The sequence below is a fragment of the Condylostylus longicornis genome, unplaced genomic scaffold (genome assembly GCF_029603195.1).
Source record: "Condylostylus longicornis isolate FDR11 unplaced genomic scaffold, ASM2960319v2 ptg000135l, whole genome shotgun sequence".
Taxonomy (NCBI): Eukaryota; Metazoa; Arthropoda; class Insecta; order Diptera; family Dolichopodidae; genus Condylostylus; species Condylostylus longicornis.
Window position 1 is genome coordinate 6,118,116 of NW_026578103.1, and position 26,735 is coordinate 6,144,850.

A 26,735-nucleotide genomic window follows, 5' to 3' on the forward strand; every position below is an offset into this window, starting at 1 on the left:
CAATGATATATGTTGTTGTATACCTTTCTGAATAACTGTGTATATAAAGAGAAAGTAAATATATACTCAAGCGTGGTAGAAAACTTTTTTTGAAAAAAACTCCTAAAGGAAAATTATTTTTGAAATTTACAAGATTAAATTTTCTTTTTCCTAGTACAATGAATTTGCTTTAATTGAAGTCATTAGGATGGAAATAAAAAACTATTGTGTTTCAATGATTGTAACTACAGTAGTTGCAATACTTTAATAATACTAACAGTTGGCCCACTACATCACAAAAAACTTACTATTTAAACTAACATAACATGAATTCAAGACACTAGTATAACATTACATAGTGAAAATCTCAATTCCAATTTAATTTTACATAAAATTTTTGAATATTTTTTAATTTAAAGCACCATATTGCACGTCGCACCTACAACTTTAAAATTACCAAAACAAATTTACAAAAATTCAAATTTTTCCATTTTTAAATTTTCTATTGGAAATAGAATTTGAAAGGTTTTTTTTTGTTTTAAAAAATAAAGTGCGCATTCATACATAATGCATGCAACTTTTGGAGAATAAAATATCAGGAAAAGTTTTTGATTTGCTGCCCCATTTTAAATTTAGATTTTCATTTCTATTGCCTTTTGCAATTGTAAGGGAGGTTTCATATTTACACTTGTTTGTTTTTTGTTTTATAGTGGAATATCCTTCATTTTATTCCTTAGTTTTTCCTTTCCATGTACTCAGTGTTTTGTATAAACAATATACGAAATTGGAAAATAAAAGAATGAAAACAAAAAAAACAAAGTTTTTCCATTATTTTTTTAAATTTTTTCATTTAATTTTTTTCTTTAACTTTTTTGCACTTTTTCATATCTGGAATTTTCTTTACGAGTTTATGCTTGTTTTTTTTTGCCCCAATTTATGTTATTTAGGATTTTTTTCTGCATTATGCTTGCAGTCTAAATTCTAAATAAAAAAAATTTAATTCATAAAAATTTTGCACCTTCTTGACAATATCTGAAACACCATGTACACGGTAAACATATTCTTGTTTAGTGATCAAAAGCGGAAATCACTTTTTGAGTGACCAAACGCTGATCACAGTTCGATCAGCGTTTGGTCAATAATATTTCTATTAAGTATGGCTATTATTTTATTTTATTATCGTACTATGCGTGTGTGAGCAGTAAAAAATATAGTTATTAGATAGACAGTTTTCAAAAAAAATATTGAAAAACGGGTCCTTTGATATATGCTTAAAATTTTTTAAAATTTCTAATTTAAGACATTTGAATTCGTAATAAAGATAAAATTTATAACAATTATAACACAGAAAATGCCACAATTTTTGGACAAAAATTTCTTAACACAGGGTGTCATTAACGCATATTATTATTACATCGTTACAGATTTACAAGTTCATTTAATAAAATTAAGATTCTTAACAAAAGATTTTTCATTAGTTACTGTGAAACTCATGGTTTATGGTTTGTTTAAAAGCCTATTTTCTGAACCAACAAATATTTCATTTACTTGCATAAGTCGGTACAATCGAAAATAATTGCTTTTGCTCTTTGATTTTCATTATTGTGTTTTATTTAGTAGTAGACCATAAAAATTTTTGATCTGTGATAAGAAAACTTTAGGATCCAAAAAAAGCAACAAAAGCAAAAATTAGAAGTCAAACAATTGCTTTGCAAGGCATATCCTTTTAAAATCTTGCATTTGTAATGTTGCACGAAATTATTATTTAAATATTTCTCCAAACATTATTTTTAATATTTTTAGAATATGTTTTCGAAGCAGTTTTCTGAACCAATTATGCTAGACTCTAAAAACCGAATTAATTATTGCATTAACGAACGAAAATACACTGTACGTGTTCCATTTCTTAACTGTTATCAGAACAGTTCAAAACTTTATTTTTATTTCAAAAAAATTTTCTCTATGACAAAAACTTTAACTTTTGTTGTATCGGAAAGGGGTCAAATTCCCAAACATTTCATATTTGTTACAGTCATCTTCAAGGAGTCCTCGTTTCTACTTAATTTCAATCGGTCAATGTCCCAATTTTAGCGACATCTATGGAGACATACTTTAATTTATTTTATTTCTTTTGAAAATTCTTTAAAATTTTCTTGTGTATAAACCGCTAGGAGTTTTTTGCTGGAAAACAATAATTAAACTTCAATTTCAATTACTTGACTGTTAGTTTTGATTGTTATTACACCCCTTAAGTGTAAATGCTTTTAGAAAATTAAGCAGAAATGATTTTTTTTTCTCATTTTCCTTATTATTTTTTTTTGAAGCCAAAAATAATATAATAAAAAAAAAATTTTTTTTTTCAAAGTTAAAAGCAACCAACATCAAGGAAATTTAGCACAAAGCTATCGAATAATGCAAAAAAAAATGAAAAAAAAAATCAGGACGAAAATAAAAAAATGGAAGAAATTAAGCAAGAAAACTTTTTAAATGTTTTGTAATTGTTGATTTTCATTTGAGATTTTGCCTTTTTTTTTTAGAAATTTTTCTAAAAATGAAAAACTTTCTCGATAAAAGGTGCAGGATAATTGTTGGAAGGATTTTATTTTTTTTTTTCTTTTTTGACAGAAAAATGAAAAAAGAGCACAACACTGAATTTTGTTTTTTCCATTTTCATCGACCAATGTGGAAATTCTCATAAAATTCTGATGCCTTTTTACAATTTTCACAAAAAATACACAAAGTTACAAAGTAAAACTTAATATTTTTTAAATTTTAACTCACTTAACTTTTTCAAAAGGCAAACAATAGAAAGGAAAAATTTGTAAAAAAAGCACCAGTTTTTCAAAAGAAAATTTTTATTTAATTTCGTTTTTCCCCCTTTTTAAATAATATTGTAATTGTAATTTTTAGTAAATAATTTTCAAAAATAACAAATCAGACTGACCACTTCAATTAAATTTGAAATTTATCAACTGAATTATATTTATATATAATGTTGTAATGTGCCCGACTTATATACTTTATTGTTTTAATGTAATTTAAATTGGTTCTAATAGAGTATTTGGGTATCGTTCCCAAATATATGTACATACAAATTACATAGAATTTCGTAAAATAAATATAAAAGCAAGCTTTTGAAACTTCCGAAACACTAGTAATTAATAATGTGATTAAGTATTATGAAAATCTTGGCTAAAATAGTTAAATACAAAAATTTTAAACAAATGTAAAAGTTTTTTAAATGTAAAAGTTTACGATTGTATTTCATCGACCTATACAGTCCTAAATTTTTACTTTTGTAGGAAATATTCGAGAGCTGTTAAACCTTTAATAACATTCCAATGAATTTATCAACTTAAAAACTGAAAAATTATGTGCATGGACATACAGTCACTTTCCAATACTATAGAGCCATTTTTTGAGTTACATCTACAGAAACAAATTTTAATTTATTTCATTTTCCTTCAATTCATACCTTGAACATTCTTTGAAAATTGCGTTTATCCCCATATTCAATATGTTATGTAATTTAAAAAAATAAGGCGTGAAAAAAAACTCCGGAACACCAAATGAACTCTTTGATTAATATTATTTTAGTTATTTGAATAAAAGATTTTTGAAGTAGTTGACTTAAGAAATCTTAATAAGTCTAATTTTTCAGTAATTCTATTAAAACGATTGTGTACTCATTCGATTTTTGTTAAGAACATTACCTAATGTATGTATTCATTAACCCCTTCATGTATCAGATTTATAATTTTTATTCGATAAAAATTCAAAATTCCAAGTACTTGTACTTCGATATCTAACCTGTTTGTTATACGTAATTCTTATTTATTAAACAGTAAATATAAGGTGATTTAGTAACGGGTATAAAGTTTGGGCGAGTAGAAAATTTGTGAAAACTCGTTAAATGCTTGTATCTGACATTTACTAGTCAACGCAACTAGTTCAAAAAAGTAATTTTACCCGTTCAAAAACATAGTGTTATAAAACAAAGATATAATGTTATACTCTTTACTGAATCACTCTATATATTTGAGATAAAATAATTTAAAATGGCACAAATATAAAATAAATAATAAACTAAAAACTTACGTACGGTAGTGGTAAAGTTGCTTGACAGGAATTCAATTTAAATTTTAATGTAAACGTACCTGAAAAAGAAATTTAATAAATAATTATATTAATTTGATTGATTGAAAAATATTTTTAAAAAAATTAAAAAAATAAAATATTACTCCCAATAATTGGATTGAAAAAGCATATGTTTACCTATTAACTGTACACCATTTCAAATAGCTATTATCCTGTCAAAAAGATTTCAAATAAGTGGAAAAGCAAACACGTATGCAAAAGGGCACATACATGTAAAAAATTGTTAACAATAGTTGCGTGCATTCTTCATTTGAAAGTTCAAAAAGTTGTCCATATAGATTTAATTTCAATTCATTTAAGTGTTAATCACGTATCTTCCACACCTTACACAATATTCAAAGTCTAAATAAACAAATTAAAGTTTATGATGCATGCAAGCAAATAAATATGAAATATAGAGATTGTTGCCTAAATTATGTCGTTCGATTGTTGCAGAATGGTGAGAATTGAAGCGGTAAGTGTACAAAGGGGTTAACTTACATTTGCATTGTAACACATTTTTTCATTAACAAATTCTAAAACTATTAATTTTTTTTGTTAATTATCTCTTATGTGCACTGCCAATCTCGTCTTCTATTAAGTTTCTAGCTATAAGAATAATCACTGTTGAAAATATATGAAATTTAATGATGTTCTATCTGAAAAGCTTTCGTCAAAATGTTAGTTAACCCCATTGTCCACTTACCTCTTGTTCATGAAACGTTTCACGTTGAAAAAATTTTTTGACCACCGAAAAATTAGCTACAAATATTAACTATTTTTCATGATGGGGAATATGGACTAATTTTAAGTTCAACTAACCTATCTGAGCTGAAACATGTACCATCCAAATAATTTAAGAAAAAACTTAAAAACAATATTGTGAAAGCTAAGAAATTTGAGTTCTGACATTATTGCTGCAATTCGGCAATGTATGCTTATTTTATATAATAAAGATCAAAACACTCGAGCACAAATTCACATTTAAATAACAAATTATTTTCCACAAAAAGACTCTTTGAAATTTGCATTAACCACATTATTATAAATAGGTCTATGCACTTACATACTTTGTATGTATACAAAATTACGATATTATGATATCTAAAATTGCAGTATGAGGCTTAAAAAAATAATTGCATGTCTTACTTTTCAATTCCCTTTTAGGAAATATTTTAATGTTTTTGACAATTTGTTTGTTCTTTGTTTTATTTTTCATATGAAGTTCCTTTAGGACTAGACTATTACTAATAATGTCTGCAGTTTAATTATCCTGGATTTCAAATATAATCAAAGGAACAATTTATTTTTTTTTATTTTGTTTTATTTTTATTTTATTTAACTGTTTTTAAATGGCACAATTTCACGATTCAACGAAAACGTTTTTATAATGGAAGATTAAAAAAACTGGTGAACGTTTCAAAAAAAAAACTTCAGTATACTTAATTGGAAAATTATAAATAAAATTCAAGGCGATAATATTGTATACTTAACTATTTGAATGGAAGCCCAAAATAATGGAGGAAATATCTTAAACGTTAAACGGATTGAAGATTAAATAGAAATTGAGATTTCATTAAAACGTTAAATAAAAACTTCTCTGATAATTTATTGTGTAATAAAACCGTTGCTCTAAATAAATATTTTATATTATACATATATAAATTTACATATTTACGATAATTAAAAATTTCTTCTTTGAGTCCTTTGTCTCAATAATCTTTTTGAATTCCTTAGAGAGTTTAAATCTTTAATATTAAAATAAGAATACTAATTATAAAAGAAAACAAAACATACTTAATCAAGAGTAGATTTTTTATTTAAATGGAAAATTCTTATAATTATAACAGGAATAAATCATTAGGATAATATGTAAGCACATGCACATGTATATAAGAATGAGGTAGAAAAATATTTTGTTCTATTAAATGACAACTCATTAATTTACTACAAAGCATACCCATATACAAACACACATAAACGTGTACATGGTTACGAATGATTTTTTAATTATAAATCTATAATCTGTGAGTTTATCTAGTCAGAATGTAGTTAGTGTATATTTTATCTGTACTGATTAATTCAAAAGGGGTTGAAATTAAAAATTTTACTTGTGGTTTTATTTAGAATACGCGCTTTTTACAAAGTATTTAGGTTTTATTAAAATAGAGGGGATTTAGCGCAATTAATTTAACAAGTAATGATTAAGCAAGGGAAAATGATAAATCAATCAGAATATTTAGTGTTCGTTTTAGGTTGATGGAAACCATTATACTTTAAACCATGTTTGCGGTTCTTTTATGTTGGCAGTCCCATTTCCTTAAAAAATGAAAATTGAAATTTATTAAAGAGATAGAAACGGCTAAATCAGAATTGATTAATCTAAAATATTTTGAAAAAAAAAACAAAACCAGCTATTCTAAGTTTCCAGCTGCAAAATATTTTAAAAAAACAAATTTGGGATTCGACATTTAAAATTATTTGAAAACAATTTTTTGGATTTGTTGTGTTTATAATTAAAACAATATTTTAATTATATTCCCTTACATTCTTCCCAGACAACACTCTTAATTAGTTGGGATAAAAAGAGTTGAATTGCAATATCAAGAACAATAAAGGCACTAAATAGATTCAGGCTTTTAAAAAAAAGTCTTACCAATGGTGTAGTGATTATAAAAATATCCATTAATCGAAGAACCCCGGATTCAAATCTTGGTCAGGTATTATATATAGTATTTCATATTATAAAATATTAAAAAATAAAATATTAATATTAACGTGACCATTATGCCATAATATTCGATATTCAATGCAAACAAAATATTATTAACCTTAAATATTAAAATATAGGGAAAAAACTACGGGAGGTTGGTCACCGCCTAGTTAACTGTATAACTTGTGAAACCAATGCTTCACTTTAAAAGTCAAGTGGAAGTTTTTAATGCTCCTAAGTGGGGTAAGGGCCAAAAAGAGAAAATACATAAACTAGAAAGATGTGAGGCCAATTTCATTATTACAAAATTGGCTAGTTTGATTCATTGAGGCCAAAAGTGCAAAACAATAAAATACCCACTCATAAATCACTTTTTTACTTTTAGCGTGATTTTAATTCAGAAAATAATGCTATATTCCCACAAAATATTGCACTTACTTATGTAAAATGAAAAAAACGAACAAATCGTCTGAAATTTGTCTTTGTATTTGTCTCTAAATAAATTTTAACTTGAAACCGTTTGAGAACCAACATATGTACATGGATGTCTAATGGACTACAACTTATTAAATTTCACACATAAACCATAACATGATTAAGGTTAATGGTAATTATATTTAAAAGTAAATTGGACAAAGTAAGTACTTTATAATTCATTAGACAATTTTACATTTGATTAAATTCAATAATTATTGTAGATATGAAATGAACTACTTTGGTGGAAATATAGATTGATAAAAGTCTGATTTGAGTAATAATACACTTGTAATACACTCGTAATAATAATATGACAAACAAAGTAATATACTTATAATTCCCCCAAGTGATTGTAAAATGAATATGGAAAATGATTTTTGAAAGAAAAAATAAAGAAAAATCAAAAAATCTAATAAAACTAAAAAGCATAATTTTAAAAGCAAAATACTGAAAAAAAAACTTACTCAATTGTTATACCAAGTGGGAGATCGATTTTCATTACATATGATAAATATACATATATATATATATACATTATTTACATACATATATGTAGAATATTTAATGATTTTAATAGTTAATGGGCTCATAATATAATTATTTTGAAAAACATGTGTGTATGTTTAATCACCATTTAATTGGAATTTACATTTTGATATTGGAGTGCACTAATATAATTGGCAATTGATTTAAAAGCTTTTTTTTTTTGAAATTTTTAGATGCGGTAAAAATTATTGTTATCCAAATTGAATTTTTTCTCAAATTGAAATCGTAAATCAATACAATTTATTAGAATGGAAATAATTTGCACTTTAAAACGACAACAATAATAATAATATGGTGATAGACGGCAATAAATTAGAAAAATTAAAGTCAATGTGAAATAGTTTGTAAATAAGGATTTTATAAAATCTTCATTTGGATTTTATTGATTGATTTTTATAGATTTGTAATCGTGTTAGTGATTTTTAATTTATTAAGAAAGCATGGTACTTAATACAAAACCACGAAAACCATAGTATTCGCATACAATTCGAAACTTTTACATATTAGTGTTGTATACCATGTTGTCAGAAAATAAATAGTTCGTGTGTACGAAATACGATTGACCTTTTTAAAAGGTTAAGAAATTAAAACAAATTACACATAATCTTCATAAAATATTTCAATTTGTATTAGTTAAAATTCAAGTATAATACGATTACCTTAATTATAAGGAGCTTCAATAATACCAATTTGTCTATTGATATGAAATGATAAATTAAAGTGTTATTAGTTTCCTAATATAAATTTTATTCTATCGTTGTGCACTACAACAATTCATAACAATAAATATTGCCATACAAAAGTAAAATAACTTCTCTATTGTGAATTATTTTATTCACACTAAGAATCATAATACAACAATCAATAAATTCTTGAGACCTCAATAAATTATATAGTTGCAAATGTTCCAATGTTTAATATTTTTAATATGAGACGATGCCATAAACGTTTTTGTAATTTTAATTTTGTTTTATTAATTTCTTTTTTTACTTTTGTCCATTTTATTATGGTAACAGTTAGTACACACTTTGAAATATTTAATAAATGAGAAAATAAAAAAATAAAACCTATTGTCGACCAATTCCCTGGTTTGTAAGATAGCATATTTCTTTTCAATTTTGGTTTGAAACGTTCTATTGAAATAATTTTGTTATTACCATAAAATTTTGCATAAATGTAGGAGAAATTTAAAAGTAGTAATTTTGGAAAAAATTACGTGTTGTAAAGATGGAATTAGATTGTTAATAACAAATGTATTTATGGCATAATAGTATACTTTTTAATAAAAAAGTTACGTTAAAGTTTTATAGCTAGACAAAATACTTACAGTGTCGAAGAAATACAAAATTTCACAAACTTTAAATCTTGTAGACAACAGACAAACACAGAAAATTTTTTAGCGACATTTGTTCCAAATATTTTTTGAAGTGTGCTATATGATAAAAATGAATTACATAAAATTAAATTAATAATGATTAGTTAGTAAGTACATTCTATACAGTGCACGCGTGGACGTATCTGCAAGCACAATTAATTTGTACGTATACTTCTACATGTAAAATTTTTATTTTAATATTCAAATTGCATACTTATACAAGAAATTGTAATAACATTTTTATTAACATATTTAACTCTTATTCTTGCTTTATAAATTTCACTATTGTAGTATAATAACAATATTACTATATGGGAATTCCAAAACTTAATAACAAATTATATAATATTCTTAGAATGCAAATGATTTTCTATTAATATACAGCGTAATTCAGTAATGAATGCAACTCTATACATCATTGTTTAGGACATTAAAAATGGGTAAAATTTTTGTTCAGAATTAGTTGCCACATCGAGATATAGGGATTTTAACGAATTTTCACGAAGTTTCTACTTGCACAAGCTCTTTTGCTTATAAATCCCCGTCTCTTATTGTTTTTCATTATAATTACCGAAAAATTTGGATTTTTATCATCATATGTGAAAATGTATGAGTAAAAGCTTTTTAATGTTCGTTCATCGTATAGACACAATGCATATACTTATTACGTTAAATATCCACAATTTGAATAGATATTGTTGTATTACCGTAAAAGTTATTGAAATATATTGTGGTAACTAACTAATATTCTAACTTTAAAAATGTATGCATAGTCATATGCATAGTGTCTCAAATTCCCGGATTTCGTTGATTTCAACGCACAGGTATCCAGAAGTTTACCAGATTAACTTTCTTTATTCTCACTTTTAAACGAAGAAAATTTAAAATTCTAATTAAACAACCATACAAAAATAACCTCTTCTTATTGGATATTGCAATATTTTACATATTTAATAAAATGTTAACAATATAATTTTTTTTATGTGTATAATCACGAAATACATATATGTATGTATATATGTATATAATACAAATACATTTAATTGTACCTAAATGGAATATAAATGCTTCCAAAGTATATGAATATATGTTTTTGCACGGATATATACTTATATATATCTTTTCTAACAAAATCCTATTAGAGTCATTGGCTTTGAATTATTGCTTTCAAAAACCCTATATTTATGCATATATGCAAATAAAGGTTCACCTTTAAAGATGTAATAATTTACAATACGGGCAAATATAATTAGTACTACTTTGAAAACCGAAGAATAAAAATATTTTTTTCAAATAAATTTTTCTTAGACAATAATAGTATTAAGTATGAAGTGTGCATGTTAGGAATCGTAATTTGTTTTAGAATTCTAATTCCGGAGTCATTAATTATAAAGGTCATCAAAACTTTATAAGTGTTCTTATAGGTTAGAGTTATGATTCACTAAAAATATTACACGTTTTCTATTTAAAATATATGGAGACGCCATTATATCAATTATACTATTACGTTTTGGAGTCATCGTTTTCTCAGCAAAATAATAAACCCATTCATTCAGTAAAAAGTACATATAATATTCAATATTAGGGCAATTGTATATTTATATAGTTATATAATTATAATATTTATATAGTAACTTGTGTAGTTAAAAGGTGTTTCATATCTTTAACCTATTCTTTGTAACGCTAAGAAAGACGGGATTGCACTTGAGTATTAAAATTAGAGTTGATATATGTACGCAGGTTAGTTTCCTTGTATATCCCATCGATAACTAAAATCCAAATTTTTGGAACATATATTTTTTTCCTTTTTGCCCCTACAGTGAAAATTTGAGTTTCCTTACAGTTAATTTTGCGTTTTAAAATGAATAAATACACATTACTCGTATTTCCAAAGTATGTCAGCTTTTTCCAAGTCATAAGGTAGTTCCGACATTTTATTAAAAAATTTGGTGACTTAGAATAGATAAGTTTAACTTTCATTTATCGATTTATCGCTCTCCTGTAAAATTTACTCATTCACAAAATATACTTTCTAATTTTATCTCATGACTTCGTTGCAAAAATTTTCCTATACAATTCCGAAAATATCAACCGAATTAACCGCGTTTAAACCATTTTCTTACAGAATTTTCTTTCCGAGCATTCGGTGTGAAAATTGATAAAAATCCATGTTCAATCAAAAAATTTATTTTTATTCACTGTAAATTTCTGTAAAGCATCAGAGAGTAAAAATTAAAAAATTTAAAAAAAAGAAACTTTAAATAACGTCATTTAAATTTACATTTTTTTTTTGTATAAGAAATGTTTTCAGATACTAGATAAATTGCTCCAGTTTTCAATATTTATTGCTGTCACTTAAATGTCTTGTGCTCTATTCTACGTTTTACTTTCTTTTCTGGGTTTTTATGTTTAATGGTTTCGCATATTTTTTATTTACATTCCCGTTTAGAGACAAGAATCTGAAAACACTGTTAGTAAGAGTTAAGGATTAATACTACCCCTTAAATGCGGTAGCATCTAGACAGAGAAGCTTTGTCATCTCTTATCTTAGTCTAACTATGTTCTACAAATCTTATCGTAAACTTTGGCTAAATCTCCATAATGACATCTTAATGTGCATCCTAAAATCTGTCTCTTAATTCTTAATCTAAAAAATAAAAATTTAGCTACATTATTGTGGGTTGGTTATTTTTTAATTGAATACAGCTTGAATTTATACCAATATTATGGCATATGAATATGAAGATGCTTAATTCTATACTTTTCTCTTCTAACATCTTCCATACATCCATATTTCAATTCCTGCCCTCCGACAGACGGTCAGGAATTGAAAACAGATCGAGAAAATTGCATGAGTCAGTTAAAATACTTCATATTTGCAATACGATGAATAAAAGAATGAATTTCCTTATAAAATTACGAGTAAATAATTTTATGTGTTCAATTGTATACATATCGTGTTGAAGATCCTTTTTATATACTGTACATACATATATATATACTCTAGAACTGTAAACTCTAAAAAATGTGTGGCTGTGTGTCTCTATTTTGTTCAAGTTTATGTACATAAAATAATATATAAGTTTGTTTAAGTACAGAAAAACAGGCGGTTATGCATCTTAACATGAAGACAATTCTTATTTTAACAGCTAACAATGATGCCAACAATATAAAAGAAATATTGTAAAAGAATACACACATCAAAATATAAGAATAGATCACAACTGGGTGCGAAAGAAGAGGGTATTCACTTTTAAGATAAAAATAAAAAAATGAGTAAAAAATATAAAAAGAAGCTTTTAAAAAAAAAATAAAAAAGAATCTGTAAGAAAAATAAGTCAATTTTATTTTTTCTATTTTTATTGTATTTTACTGGTCTCCTTAAGAAATAGTGCAAGTGGCATATCCCTTTTTTTTTGTTATATTCTTTTCTCCTTTCTCTTATACTTATGGATCGACTATTTTGCTTCATACGGTTCTTATAACAAAGATGTCTTCTTAGTTCAATTTACACGTCTTTTCCTGCTAAATTATTTATGTGTTTCTATGCACCGCATGCGTATGTTTGTGTGCCAGTGTTACTATCTTTTTTTTTCGTTAAATTCTTGAAAGGATAATAGTTCTTTAGTTATCCATTATTATTATTATTTTTATTTCTTTTTTTGTTTCTTTCTTAATAAAAAATGGTTATGTCATTTGAACAAAGAAGGAAGTGTAACAGAATTGTGAAAAAAAAGACTAAACGATTTTTGTGTAAGGAAAGGATTTAAAAACTTGTTACAAGGACTTGCACATTTTATATAGTTTTTATGTATAATATGAGCACTTATGTGGATATGACAAATTTTAAACAAACACTTTTCTAATAAGAATATGTGAAAATCAATACATATGTGTGAATTGAAATACATGTGTGAACCTCATACTGCTTAGAAAGTCCTCAAATTATGCTTAGAAAGTTAAAAAAATTGCAGTTTAATGAATATATGCCTAATAATATGTAAAAATTAAAGTTAAATATTATTATCTATAGTTATTAAAGTTTTATGCAGTTGCGACCACTTATGTAGTCCAAAGGAAAATTAAAATCTTGCTATATAAGAGGTTTTTTTCAAGTGCCATAGATATTCAAGAAGTAATATTATTAAAATTATTAAAATAAAGTCTTTGATAGTATTTATATAGAATATTCAATGCAACAAAAAGATTACCATATATGGCCATCGGCTATATACTCGTACCGTCAAAACTTAAATGCAGTTTATTTTCGTTTGCTACGGCAAAAAGATTTTCGCTCCCAATGTCTTTTATTAGAAAATTTTTCACTTGACACTAACATAAAATTTTTGAACACAGGTGATCAGATCTATAAAAATGAAACTATTGTTTAAAAAACCAAGTCATAGTGGTTTTTCATTTAAGTTTTAGAACTAAACAAAATTCAATTTTGCAGTTCAATTGCAAATTCATTTAAAATGTTATTTTGTAAAAAATCTAGCTGCAAACCTTCAATTAAAGGTTTTTATATTTTTACAAAATAATAATAAAAAGTTTAAATAATAATGGCATCCCAAATTAATATTTCTTAAAAATTAATTTCTACTGATTTCTTCCTTTTCATTACAAAGTTGATTACACAAGGACCTTTATGTACGCTTAATTGTAGTTGCTTGTGTAGGTGATAATAAAATTCCAAAGTCTGATTTTATTTACCATGCTTCCGCTATTATCAAAATGATCATTATACAATGATAGTAATATCATTAGCAATGCCAATGAATGGATTTAAAATTTTAGAAAACACAAAGTTCTTACTAGAATCAGTGTTTAGAGCGTCTTAGTACAAAATTAATATTTTATAATCTACAATTTGCTAACAATTCATTATTACTCGTATTGTAAACAGCTACATCAAAACAAAAATCTTTCTCAGTGATTAAAGTCTGTGACAAATAAAAGATTACCAATTTGTGGTTTTCGACAATTAGAACATTTTCTATTAGTAATATCGAACGTTAGATGTTTTAACCGAATGCTAGGTGATAAACCAAAAGCGAACTCATACTTAATAATTTTTTTAAAAATTAAGCTTAACCAATTTATGAATTTTACCAAAGACTGAAACATGTAAATGTTAAAGTTATCAATATTGCGTTTACTTTTGGATCATTTAATTTCTATTTGATCAGCACACAAAATTAGCAGTATATTAACAAGTATACGTATTGTTAAAATAATGTTGTATTTACTAACAACCGAATAATAAATTTATTTAATGCTAGCCTCTATACTTACGTGATATTAACAGGTAAAACTAACCTATAATTAATGGAAAATTAATGAAACAATATTTTACTACAAATTAGAATTTCATAAAAATTTTTTCAAAATAAATTTCAGCGACACCCCCTTTCTATTTCAAGATTACAGGATTTTCTTCCTTTAACCTCTATAATCTATTTTCAGGTGTAATTTTGTGTTTTTTTTTATTGTAATTTAATGGTTAATTTGTTAAAGCATATTTTCTACCATTTTTATTTATTCTCTTTTTTTTTCATTTTTTTGTTATCCTTATTTTCTCCTACTTTCTGCCTTTTTTAATTAGTGTTGCTTAATTTTGTAATTATATATTTTTAGATTAAAAAATATATATACATACATACTTTTTTTTAATGATTCACGCTCACGCATTGTAGGTATACTTATTTATGGCCGCATCACACCACTGTACATTTACATATTTGGAATTATAATACATTCCAATTATTGTTCCTTTGTTTTCTATTTTTCTGCTCTAAAACGTTCAAAATTAATTAAACAGTAGGAATAATGTATAGAAGAAATGAGAATGACAAAAATGAAAAATATCGTCTAAAAAAGTTGAACATTTCATTTTTTATGCTTATCATGGATATTATGAAGAAAATTTCAGAGGACCTTCAAGTAGGTACCCAAAAGAAAAATCGAAAATGAAATCATTGAATAACTTTATTTTTAACTTTAAGGTAAAGTTCCTCTAAAGTTTAAAGTTTTCATTGCGGCAAAACCGTGATATTTGCACTGGTTGTTAGCAGTTATTAATATTATTGCCAAAAATTAACTGGGTTATTATAAGTAACAAAATATTGCATTGTGAGCCGTTTATTTAAGTTTTAATTAATAAAAGAATTAGAAAATTTTATTGACATAATAAAATAAAAAAAAATTATCTCTATATAGAGGCAATTAATCAAAATTGTGAACTTGTCCAACCTGGCCGAATTTAGCTAAACTGAATCAGCAGACAAGTCTTCAAATCTGCACTATCAATAACACTCTAATTAATTCAATGCATAGTTGTATATTCCCGCACTTCTTAGCATTATAAATACAAATCAAATTCATAATACACTCTGGAGAATACATTTAAAAAGTTTGCAAAATTCTATTGAAAACCAAGGTCAGATAAGAACCAAATACAAAAACTAAGACAGTTTTATGAGTGATTGTAGAGTTTTCGAAAATTAATTAATAAAATCATAAATGCGGTTTATGGAAAAATTATAATAGCAAAAAATATTCCAATTGCCTATGAAATTAAAATCTAATTTTAGGTTTTTGTTAAAATGATCAGATTTAGCAAAAAAGCAAGTTTACTTTATAATTTCTAAAAGTCTAGACATAAAAAAGTAATTTTCTCGTCAAAATAGTAGCACACACATTGGTATATAGTGCATTACAGTATTTAAGAAAAAAATTAACCTAATTTAATAAGATTAATGTAAAAATTTATTAATTATATAAAGATTTACCTATACTAGTTAAATTGATAGAAAACAAATATAAGAAACCAAAATGCGACCAATAATTTAAGGATAAACAAATCATTAATAAAAATCTTTAAAGTATCTTTATATACCTTTCTATATAGACCTTTATCATTTATTTTTATTGTAGGGGGTTGAATTTGCTTTATTATTTTTTTATATTGTATAGTGGGCTTGAATTTGCTTCATGGCGAATAGCGAAATGGGTTTTCATTTTTATAAATCGTGTCATGTTTATAAATAAGCAATTCGTAACTGTTATCTTATCCAAAATTGTACAATCGAATCTTAACCAAATCAAGCAGCAATACAATAAAATCTCTAAAGTAACAGAAATTTTTAAAAATTATAACTCAAATTTCTATAATAAATTTTTACAATTTTTATAGGAGGTTTTTCAAGACTTTTTTCAAGAAAGTTTCATCTTCCTAGAAGTCTATTGATCTAGCTTCTATTTGTGTTATAACCCTCACATATATTAATTTAATTTAATTTAGTGAATAAAGTCCGAATACTTCACTTAAAAACCCGCGCACCTTCATGCTCCGACCCGATAGACCAAGGAAAAAGTTTAATTACAACCTTAAGTTTTGCTAGAGAATATTTTGTCTACCCACTTCCATATAGACAAACACACGCGTCTGAGGTAATCAACAATAGAACGACTTTATTTTTCGTACCGGGTTTCAATAGCCTTTGCAACCACTCTCATTTCAGATTCGATTTCATTTGCTATTAGTCAGGAATTCAACCCAAAAAACCAACAGCCTCCTGATTGATTTTAATAGTGTTATTTACAAATTCGCTCATAAGCATTTTCATAAGCATACCGAGCTACAATATTAAGGCTATTATATTAGGGTATATTAATTGTGATATAAACTTTTTTACTATTTAAAGGAGTGGTCTGCAATATGAACATGCGAATTATATTCTCGCTCAGTGTAAAATTCTGCGTTGATTTAAAAAAATTTCTCCATTTGTACGATCGTATGAAAACTCAAAAAGGATAACAGCTTATTTAACTATTTGGAAGAATAAGACCAAGTTAACTGCGTAAAATTTGAAACCTCATTTTGTAATCTTGTTGGTAAATATTTCAAATTACAAGGATTTGGATATTTTCAAAATTTTCAAATTTTATTTTACAATTACTTAACATAATCATAATTATCTAGAGAAAACTATAAAATTTTTACAAAAAATAGCTGAATCAAATGTAAAAGTTTTTAAATTTAACTTCAAAACTTTTACAAATTGATAAAATCTTTATTTTTCCTCTTCAATTTTCAATAATAGTTAAAGTAAAAATTTCACTTAAAATCAATTATTTAAAGTTCTCTATTGAATATACAAAATAAGTTTGATCTACACTTTAAAATCTTCATCTCCTTTTTATCTTTATCAGTCATAAAGGGAGCATTTAAAGTGTTTAGTTTAATTTTTTTTTTCTTTTCAAAAAAAAAAAAAACCAATACAAAGAAAAAAAGAAAAATTACAACATTTTACTTTTCATTTCCTTTCAATTTTCATATGTACAATGAATTGAATTGTAAAGTCCTATATAGTTTAACTGAACACATACACAACAACTATAGCTTCCAATATCTTTAAAATAAATGTTTAAAATTCATTCTGGCATTGACCACAAAAGAACCATAAAACAAATAATAATAACAAAAAGCAAAAAAGAGGCAGAACAACAGAAAAATAAGGAAACTTTTAAGTAAATGCTATTTTTCTTGATCCTTAGTGCTACTACTCTTTAACATACCCGTAGTATATCTGCATACATTCATATGTGTATATAAAAATTTGTATCATAAAAAAATGTAATCCATTTTTTTTGGTACTTTTCATCATCATATACATCAGTTTCGTTTGGGTGTATAGGAACAAAAATAAGATATAAAAGAAAATAAGAAAAAACAACAATAAAAACCAACATAAAAGGATTACAAATCAAAAAATTAAACAATTTCAATTAATCAAAAGGAGGAAAAAAAAGGAACCAAAATTTCTTTTTGACCCTTCCAGTATCCTTAAACGATTTTCTTAAAAAACAACTTACTTCCATTTCCTTTATATATATTTCAAAGTCTAAAATAATATATTGATAATTTTTTTGTTTAGGTTTTTTTTTATCACCTTCATGGCCTCATCCCACCTTCTTTTGTAAATTGATTCTTTTCAATATCCGAAAAAAGTGAGCCCCTCAAAAACCTTGTACAAAAAACATACCCAAAATATACACTTTGTTCTTTTTTTCTAAATTTTTGTGAACCTACGGGTTCATATGATGTGTGTGAGTGTTTATATTGTGTGCATGTATAGATAAAATTAGGTTTACTTCTCATAATCTCTCTACATTTATAACATTAAAATTTTATCTTAACTTATAAGTTTATTTTGTTGTTGTTGTTGTCTATATTTTTCTTTTTTCTCCAGAAAATTTATCTTTCGAAACATCGAAATTATAGACTGTTTACAATCGACCATCTTATTGAATACCTTTTATCGATTTACGATTACGATATGACCACTTAATTTTCTCTATATACATAAATATATTTAAAAATATAAAAACAAGAAAAATAATATTTAATCCCTAATTCCGTCCAATTTTTTTCTTTCACAAACCACACATACCCTTTTAAAGAATGTATGTAGTTAGAAATAGGTACATAAACACTACATCTGAACATAGCTCATAGGAAAACGAAGAAAATATTTGAGAGAAAAACAATTTTTTATTGAATTTTTCTCTTCACATTTTATTGGAAACAAGTGGAAAAATTAAGTTTCTAATGTGACATTTTTAAACGAAATTTACTATTTTATTTAATGAACCACTTATTTATTACAATATTTAACGAGGATTTTGTTAGAATGTAAGCATTAATCGATACACGTCTACTGTAACATGTCTCGGTTCTTTAATATTGTAAGAGCTTTTCGATAAAAGAACATCTTGTTATAACAAATTGAAAACATCTGCTATACACAAGTATTATTAGAGTCATAAAATTGCTATTAAAACTATGTTAAACATTAGCAGCTCATGAAAGAATGGTTTCTACTTTTTTTATAAATTTTGCTACACTTTTAAAACTTAAACCATTTGCTCAAATTTCAAACTTCATTTCTTGTATTTAAAAGGATAAAAAAAATTATATTCGGCTCAGAGTTCTAAACAAAGCGGAATTGATTAGCAATAAATTCCCTAATAATGTGATTGTCAATTAGAGCTTGGCTTTCGCTCTATTAGCCCGATCAAAACGATGAATGATAGATAATATGAAATTGACGTGAAACTTTAAAATTCTTGGATTTAGACACGCGTTTATTTCAAAAATGAGAAGATATCAAAATATTTGAAATCAAAGGAAAAAAAATTAAAAATAAGTTTGACATTTGTTTTTTCGAAATTGAAATTTATTGCGTGAATAACTTCGTTTTACAAAATGGTTTTTGTTGCGGGTTAATTTACTAAATAACTAGAATCATAATTACATTAGAAATTTCATAAGAATCAAATTTTTTCTTAAATCATGTTCTGACTTCAGCAGTATACTTTTATTCTGTGTGCCGAAAAGACAATCGATTTCTTTGCTTTCGGAAATATAACGATTTTAAGAATATTTGAACAAACTTTTACTTGTTCACGTGTTTTTGGTTACAGCTTCCGTTGTAATAGGATTTTCAAACATAATATACAAAACTTAATTGTTTTGTGTTGTGTTATGCCCTTTCGGAATACTAGGCATTTCAATTTTAGATTTTTTAGTTTTGGAATTTTCTTTGTTCCTACAATTTCGTATTACATGAAATAAATTGAAGTAGCAATAGTCACTGGACACATTTATAATTATTTTTTTTCTCAATCTTTCAATTTCTCAAACTTTTGTAAAGCAAGGTAAAATTTCTACTGCCCAGATTGAAGAAATTATAATTCTTTCAAAGAGACTAACTTATTAACGCAAATAACATTAAAAAGATTTCCACCCAAAAAAAAGTATAAACATAAACATTACCCCCTCCCCCGCCCCTCCCTACTCCTGGAACATTAATTTTTCTGACTAGGTGCACAACAAAAGAATGAAGGAAATTTAAAGAGAGGAATACCGGTTCATTTCAATAATTTTTATGTAAAATAATTGTATAAAGTATTTGTTCACGTAAACATAAAAAATACTAACCAACAAAAGTTTTTCTCTTCAAGGTAAAAAGCACATTTTGTTAACAAACAGTAATGATAATATGAATTTTTATGCCTCTATGACATAGTACACACACATATTACAATACAATATGCTGTCGTCCATGTACCATATCAATATTTAATGGAACACACACAAAATATTATTTGGAAAGGTCTTTTTATTTCTTTGCACGTTCAAGGTAAATTTTCAGTTTTTTTTTCTTTATAGTTTTTTTTTTAAATAAAAACCTAAATGTATCGAAATATCGAAGCTAAAGAACAAAATAAAAGGAGCATTCAAGGATATCGGAAAAGACTTGGTTTGTCTTTTAATATAGTTTCTATAAAGTGTACATTATACCATCACACACTCATACACTTATATAACAAACAGAAATCTTAAATGGATCTTCATTTCATATTAGTTGGTAAACCCGTTTGTATATATGTATATGTTACATTGTTACATTTTTATCAACTATAACCACTCTTACAACTATAGTAAGAAGTTCAATGATAAAATTTAATAAACAAAAAAAGCTTCAATAAAAGCAGATCCACACCATCCCTTAAATCTTGATTTTCCTTTTCAACTTCCCCGCTGTAATGTAGCTATACTATAATATTTACTATACTGAAATACGTGAGTAACTTTATGAGGGGTAGAATTAAAGAAAATAAATTGTTTTCAGAGTAATGGTTTGGAAAATATCACTTTTACACTTGTTGTTAAAATGTTAAAAATTCTTTTTGATAAAAATGATATTTTAAAGGCAACAGCATCTACTCATCTACATTTACCGAGAAATTGACGGCTAAACGGCATTTAAAATTTGTTTAAATCATTTACATATTTTAAAAATAGAATTTTTTTAAGAAGAAACTTTTGATCCTTCTATTTCTGATTAATACAGTATTCCAGTTTTGATGAGAATCAACTCTGCAAAAGAAAGGAATTCAGTTACTTTTAAATAAACCTTTTTATATGGAAGACACATACAGGGAAGAACTAGTGAGCAGCACTAAAATAATTAGCATATATTTTTCAATTTTTTTTCTCGTTCTAAAAACTATATGATGAAATACAAAAATCTGAATCATCTTGCAGTTAATAGCGGGACCAAAAAAGAAACTTTTTGTATCAATAAATTTTCAACTCCTATAAATTGAAAAAAGTAAAGGTACAAACAATGTTCTTGTTCCTTTTTTACTTTTCGATACATTTATTCCCCAGTGGTAATGGAAACATATATACCTGGTTAGTCAATACTTCAATAGTGTATTTGATAAAAATCATACTAACATATATTTTAGAACTGCTGGTATTTTATATGATTTTATCCAGTTCTATTTTAATGGTGTGCTTGTATTTTTAAGGAGGGCATTGTTATAGACTTCTTATTTATATTGTACATTATTTATACAATTATATATTTATGTGCCATTATGTCTATATGAATATAATGAGCTAAATGATTCGATTATATACCTTTAAATATTTGTATATATTGGAGAGTTGAACAAAAACAATAATTTATAGGTAGCAAACATTTTTAAATGTGGTTTTAGATTTAGCAATATATATAATATAGATTTTATATTTAAAAATAGATATGTATACAGATATACTGAACTATACAAAATGGGAAAAGGATAATATTAAATTTTATTTAAAAAATAAGGAAAAATAAAATCCATTTACGTTCACTTAACATTTATAAAATTTTCCATTTTGTGAAACATTGATTTAAAAAATTTATTTTTATATTTTTTTTTTTTACTTACCACACACATATAATTGACATGAATAGTACTAACAATGATTACCATAATTTAAGTTGGTATTAGTTTATATTTTAGTAATTATATGACAAAACAAAATAATTTTAAATTTAAATTAGACTATAGAAAAAAAAATCCATTTGCTTAATGTAAAACTCTGCATGACTTTAAAAATTCCTATAAAAAAAGCCCATATATGTATGTATGTATAAGAACTCATATACAAAATTGTAATCCAGTTGATTTGCAGTTAATTTTTGATAATCTTTGTGGAATGACAAATTAACTTACTAAAGGGCCTGCTCTGTTGAAATGCGGTTTTGTTGGAATTTAATCAAAACTAAAAATTATTTGTAATTTAATAAAAATATTTCAAATATATTAAATTATTAAATATTTTAAATTTTATTTAATATATTATTGTTATTTTATTGTTATTCTAACACAACAAGCATGAGTTTTTATGAATTATTATGAAACAAAACATAAATAGAAATTAAATGAAATAGAAATTAAATATACAAATTGTTCATATTGAACGAAAGATAATTATTATTACAAAATGTGATAAGAGCATCGATGAATTATGTGGATGCAAATAGGACGTTCATCACCTAACTGAATATACCGCCTTCATATATAAGGGAACTGAATTTTTGACACCCTAATTCAGGAGAGGGTTAGAAAACGTTAACGCATTGGGGATCTCAAAACATGCTAGAATTTATAGGAGTATTTTAATCAATAGTATATTATATTTAGTATTAGTAGTATTTTAGTATTAGATACTATTTAGTTCTATTGTACAACAAATATCATTTTAGAATCTCTTGTGTATAATCTATATTTCAGAAGAGCGTTACTTAATCGTGCGATCTTGCAAAAAATCACCTTTAAAAAATTTTCCTAAAATATTTTTCAATTGTGATCATATTCTTTCCAAAATCACGGAAAGTATTGATTCTTTAAATTGATAAATGTTCAAGAAATTTGACAACTAGGTTGAGTTCAAGTTTGCAGATTTTAAAAAGTAGTTCTTATGTTTTCAGCGCTATTCTGCAAAAGAAAATTCAAAAACTGAAAAAAAAGTTCTGTCAATTTTATTTTGTCATTTTAGTTTTAAACCTTGGTGTTGGTATGTTAATATTATTAATTTATTTTTGTTTAAAACAAAACGATGGTAAATGAAGTGCCATATACTTCATCAAATAATTCATAAAATATCTAGATTGTTGCACCTAGACCAGCTTTTTTATTTTTTTTTTATTCTATTAAATGTTGCTAGAAAATTAGCAAATTTTTTGGCTATTTGCTCTCTGGAATAAGGAAACTTTGGATGTACTTCAAGAATGTTGTTTAAAACTACTCCGAGCAGAAGTCGTTTTCTAATTTCAGTCTTTCAGTTGTGAGGAGTTAGGTTTCTGCAGTGGACCATCTTTTTATGCTATTTTCTTCATCTTCAAATCTACATAATAAGAAAACCATTTCAAATTTATTGAAAAATTTAATTTTGATAATGTAGATATGTACTTACATGTCCTCACTAGTCTCGAGTGTTTCAGACATTATACAATTTTGAAAATTAGCAAGTTCTTGTTTTAGAAGAAACTATTGAATTTTGTTTTAGAAGAAACTATTGAAATTTATTGAAAATTTTTGAACAAAGTTAATTTTTTTTAAAGAAATTAAAAATTTTTAAGCGGTCTTATTACGCGGTCTTATTTCATACTATTAAAATTTAAGGTTATATTTTTTTCTTATATTAATGACAGCACAAATTTAATGCTGCAAATGCTGCTGAAGTTCTTTTCAAGTTCTATAAGCAAAAACGCGCTACTTTTTGCAGTATAAATACAAAAACGCACTGCATTTGTAGAACTTCATAAGATCTGCAAACTTGAACTCAACCCTAACCTCTAATTTCTTAATTGCAAATTTTTTTTAAAATATGCGGCACATTTCAATACAATGAAAAATCTAGTAATGAATTTCTTTATATTTTAATTTTAAATAGCAATACTAGTAAAAATTTGTAATTTATTTTTTGATTAATGTCTTGTAAACTGTAATAACTTTATAACCTGCTATACATAACGTAACATTGTTAAATAGTTAACAATATACGAGTATATATATATATATAAAATCTAAATTTTCCATTCATATTATATCCCCGATGGACGTGCAAAGATGTGTATGTCACATTATGTCTTACTAGTCCTAACTAAAACTAATTAATGTTAGTTTTCGTTACCAATAATGTTATACAATTGAGAATAAATTAAATTACTAATATTTGTGCAAATTAAATTTTCATTCACTAAACTGAAATTTTTCATGCCCCCATAGTTTTTAGAACAATAATATATTGTTTGAAAAATTAAATTATTCATTATAGAAAAAAAACTACCCTCCTTCACTATAACAAGTATTGCTAAAAATTTACGATATTAATAATTTTTCATTATTTTTTTTTGTTCTAAATATTCAAAAATTATTCAATTTTGCTTCTACACAAAAAATACAGGTATTTAAACTATTTTTTTTATAAAACTAATCTATTTTAAAAATATGCCTAATACTATCTATGCCATGTACATTATTAAAATATTATTTTAATCCCATAAAATAAATGCTTACATTTTAAAATCCGTAACTTAAATATACATTTTAAGTACCCATTATTTTCATGTATAAAAATACCACTGAATGTTATTATAATTTGAACCGCATTTTATGACTTAGGCTGAATTAGTATGTGTCAATTATTGAATAAAGAGCGAATTTTTAAATCGGATAAAAAACATTGTAGGAAACAATATATTTATATTGATTTTTATCTTTTCATACGATTATTATTATTACTCGTATTAGTTATTACCTTTATGCAAAAAAAACTGTTATTTATTATCATTAATATGTAGATTTGTATACATGCACATTAGCTTCACGGAGAACAGATTACTTTGATCTACACAGCTGAAATAATTGAGCGCAGAACATTTTGGAAAACAAAAATATTTCTCGTTAGGAAAACGATAAAACTTTGCCTTTGAATTTGTTTTTCTTATAACTGCTATTTATAACTAACTTACGCATTACTATTAAAAAACAATATTTCTCCTTATTGAAAAAAAAGAATCCTGTGAAAATTATGGTGGCATATTTTTCTAGTACTTTTTCTGCTATATTATTAATTTTTATTTTTGACCGTGTCAACTCTGTGATACCCGTACGAATTTGTGGGAATAAATATGCCATAGTCGACTATGGAACAGACTATAACTTTAGGTTACCATATTAATTTATGCAAAATTTCAGTACTGTGTTTTCAATATTTTCTAAGATATGGGCAAACCACTATTGAAGTTGTATGGCAGCTACCACTATAGTAGTAAAAAAAATTCAACAATTTTTATCACACACAACAACCCCAATAATGCACTTGATTTCACGAAATTTCTAATTATAACTCCAATAATTTTTGAGATAATGCTAAATAACTTTTGAAGCTGTATGACAGCTACCAGAAGGAGCCAAGAAATTTCTAAGACTTTTATCAAACATTTTTTTTAAACCCTTCGAACATACGTTCGTATAGGTATAGAAATTGCATTATTTTTTTAAAAATAATTAAAGTTTTTCAATTGTTTCAAATAAGTTTAAATAGAATTTAAAGCATCTTGTAGGTCTCGCACTATATCATTGCCATAAAGGCCCAGACGCATAATATGTTTAGCAGTACCATTAGCAATAACGGACATATTAATAATCAGAATATCATAAATTAAAATATTATACAAAATCGGTCACAAGACGGAACCCTAAGGTACTCCCGCGTTATTGAATGTCCATTATTGAACTAATAGAATGTGTGAATAAACAAACGAATTCTAATTTTAGTCATATTTAGATGTTATCATAATTAATTTGTTTTGAAATGTAGTTTCTAATGATTAAATTTTCTTTAAGAAAATTCGAAAATGTTAAATAGAATTTTTACTTATAAAGTCTTTCACAAACTTGAATAACAATACAAAAATCAATACTTGTGAGTATATTTAATGTATGTTACAAACTTAGTAACTATGCAACATATGGAAAGTTTGTAGAAATTACTACGATATTTCGACAAACAGGAACAATATTTTGTTGGTCAAAAATTCAACATTAGATTTTTGCTCCGATAACAAAAATTTCCTCATATTAAAGAAGCACAAATAAATGCACACATACACAATATCCAATATTCATTTAATTAGAATTGATCAATAAAATATTGATTGGTTTTCCTTAATAGTTCATTCTCTGCTCTTAGCCTTCTGTTGTACTTAAAATTCCACTAATAAAATATTTTATAGGATTTTTTTGATAAAAGAATAAATTTATTATGCCATATGCTTTGGAATTTTTTTATTCTATTTTTACATAGTGTTAGAACACAGGGCGAAAACAATATCGAATCCAATAATTGAAGTATTTTGAATTGTCTGCCTTAGTAGAAAAATCTGAAATATTTGTCCTTTCAAAATTCAGTTTTTTTCTTATCTAGTGGCGTTATTTACTTAAAACTCAAAATACTGTCTTTTTCTGAAAATATTTTTTCGTATGTGCTTTACTAGTTCATGTTCCGGACAAGAAACAGAGGCGTTTTTCGAGACGAATTTATCTTTGTGGGACTGTAAGACAATTTTGAAATTTTTTCGCCTCTTGTTTGAT

At 25.4% G+C, this 26,735-nt stretch overlaps 1 long non-coding RNA gene across 2 annotated transcripts in view; it reads right to left on the bottom strand.

Annotated features, from left to right (window-relative positions):
- Nucleotides 1-4,041: 4,041 nt before the first annotated feature.
- The window catches only part of LOC129615322 (uncharacterized), a 108,772-nt gene continuing 86,078 nt past the window's right edge, over nt 4,042-26,735 (bottom strand). For both annotated transcript variants that reach the window (XR_008697448.1, XR_008697447.1), the window contains one exon: nt 4,042-4,136. This is a non-coding gene — a long non-coding RNA (uncharacterized LOC129615322). The remainder of the gene's footprint in view (nt 4,137-26,735) is intronic.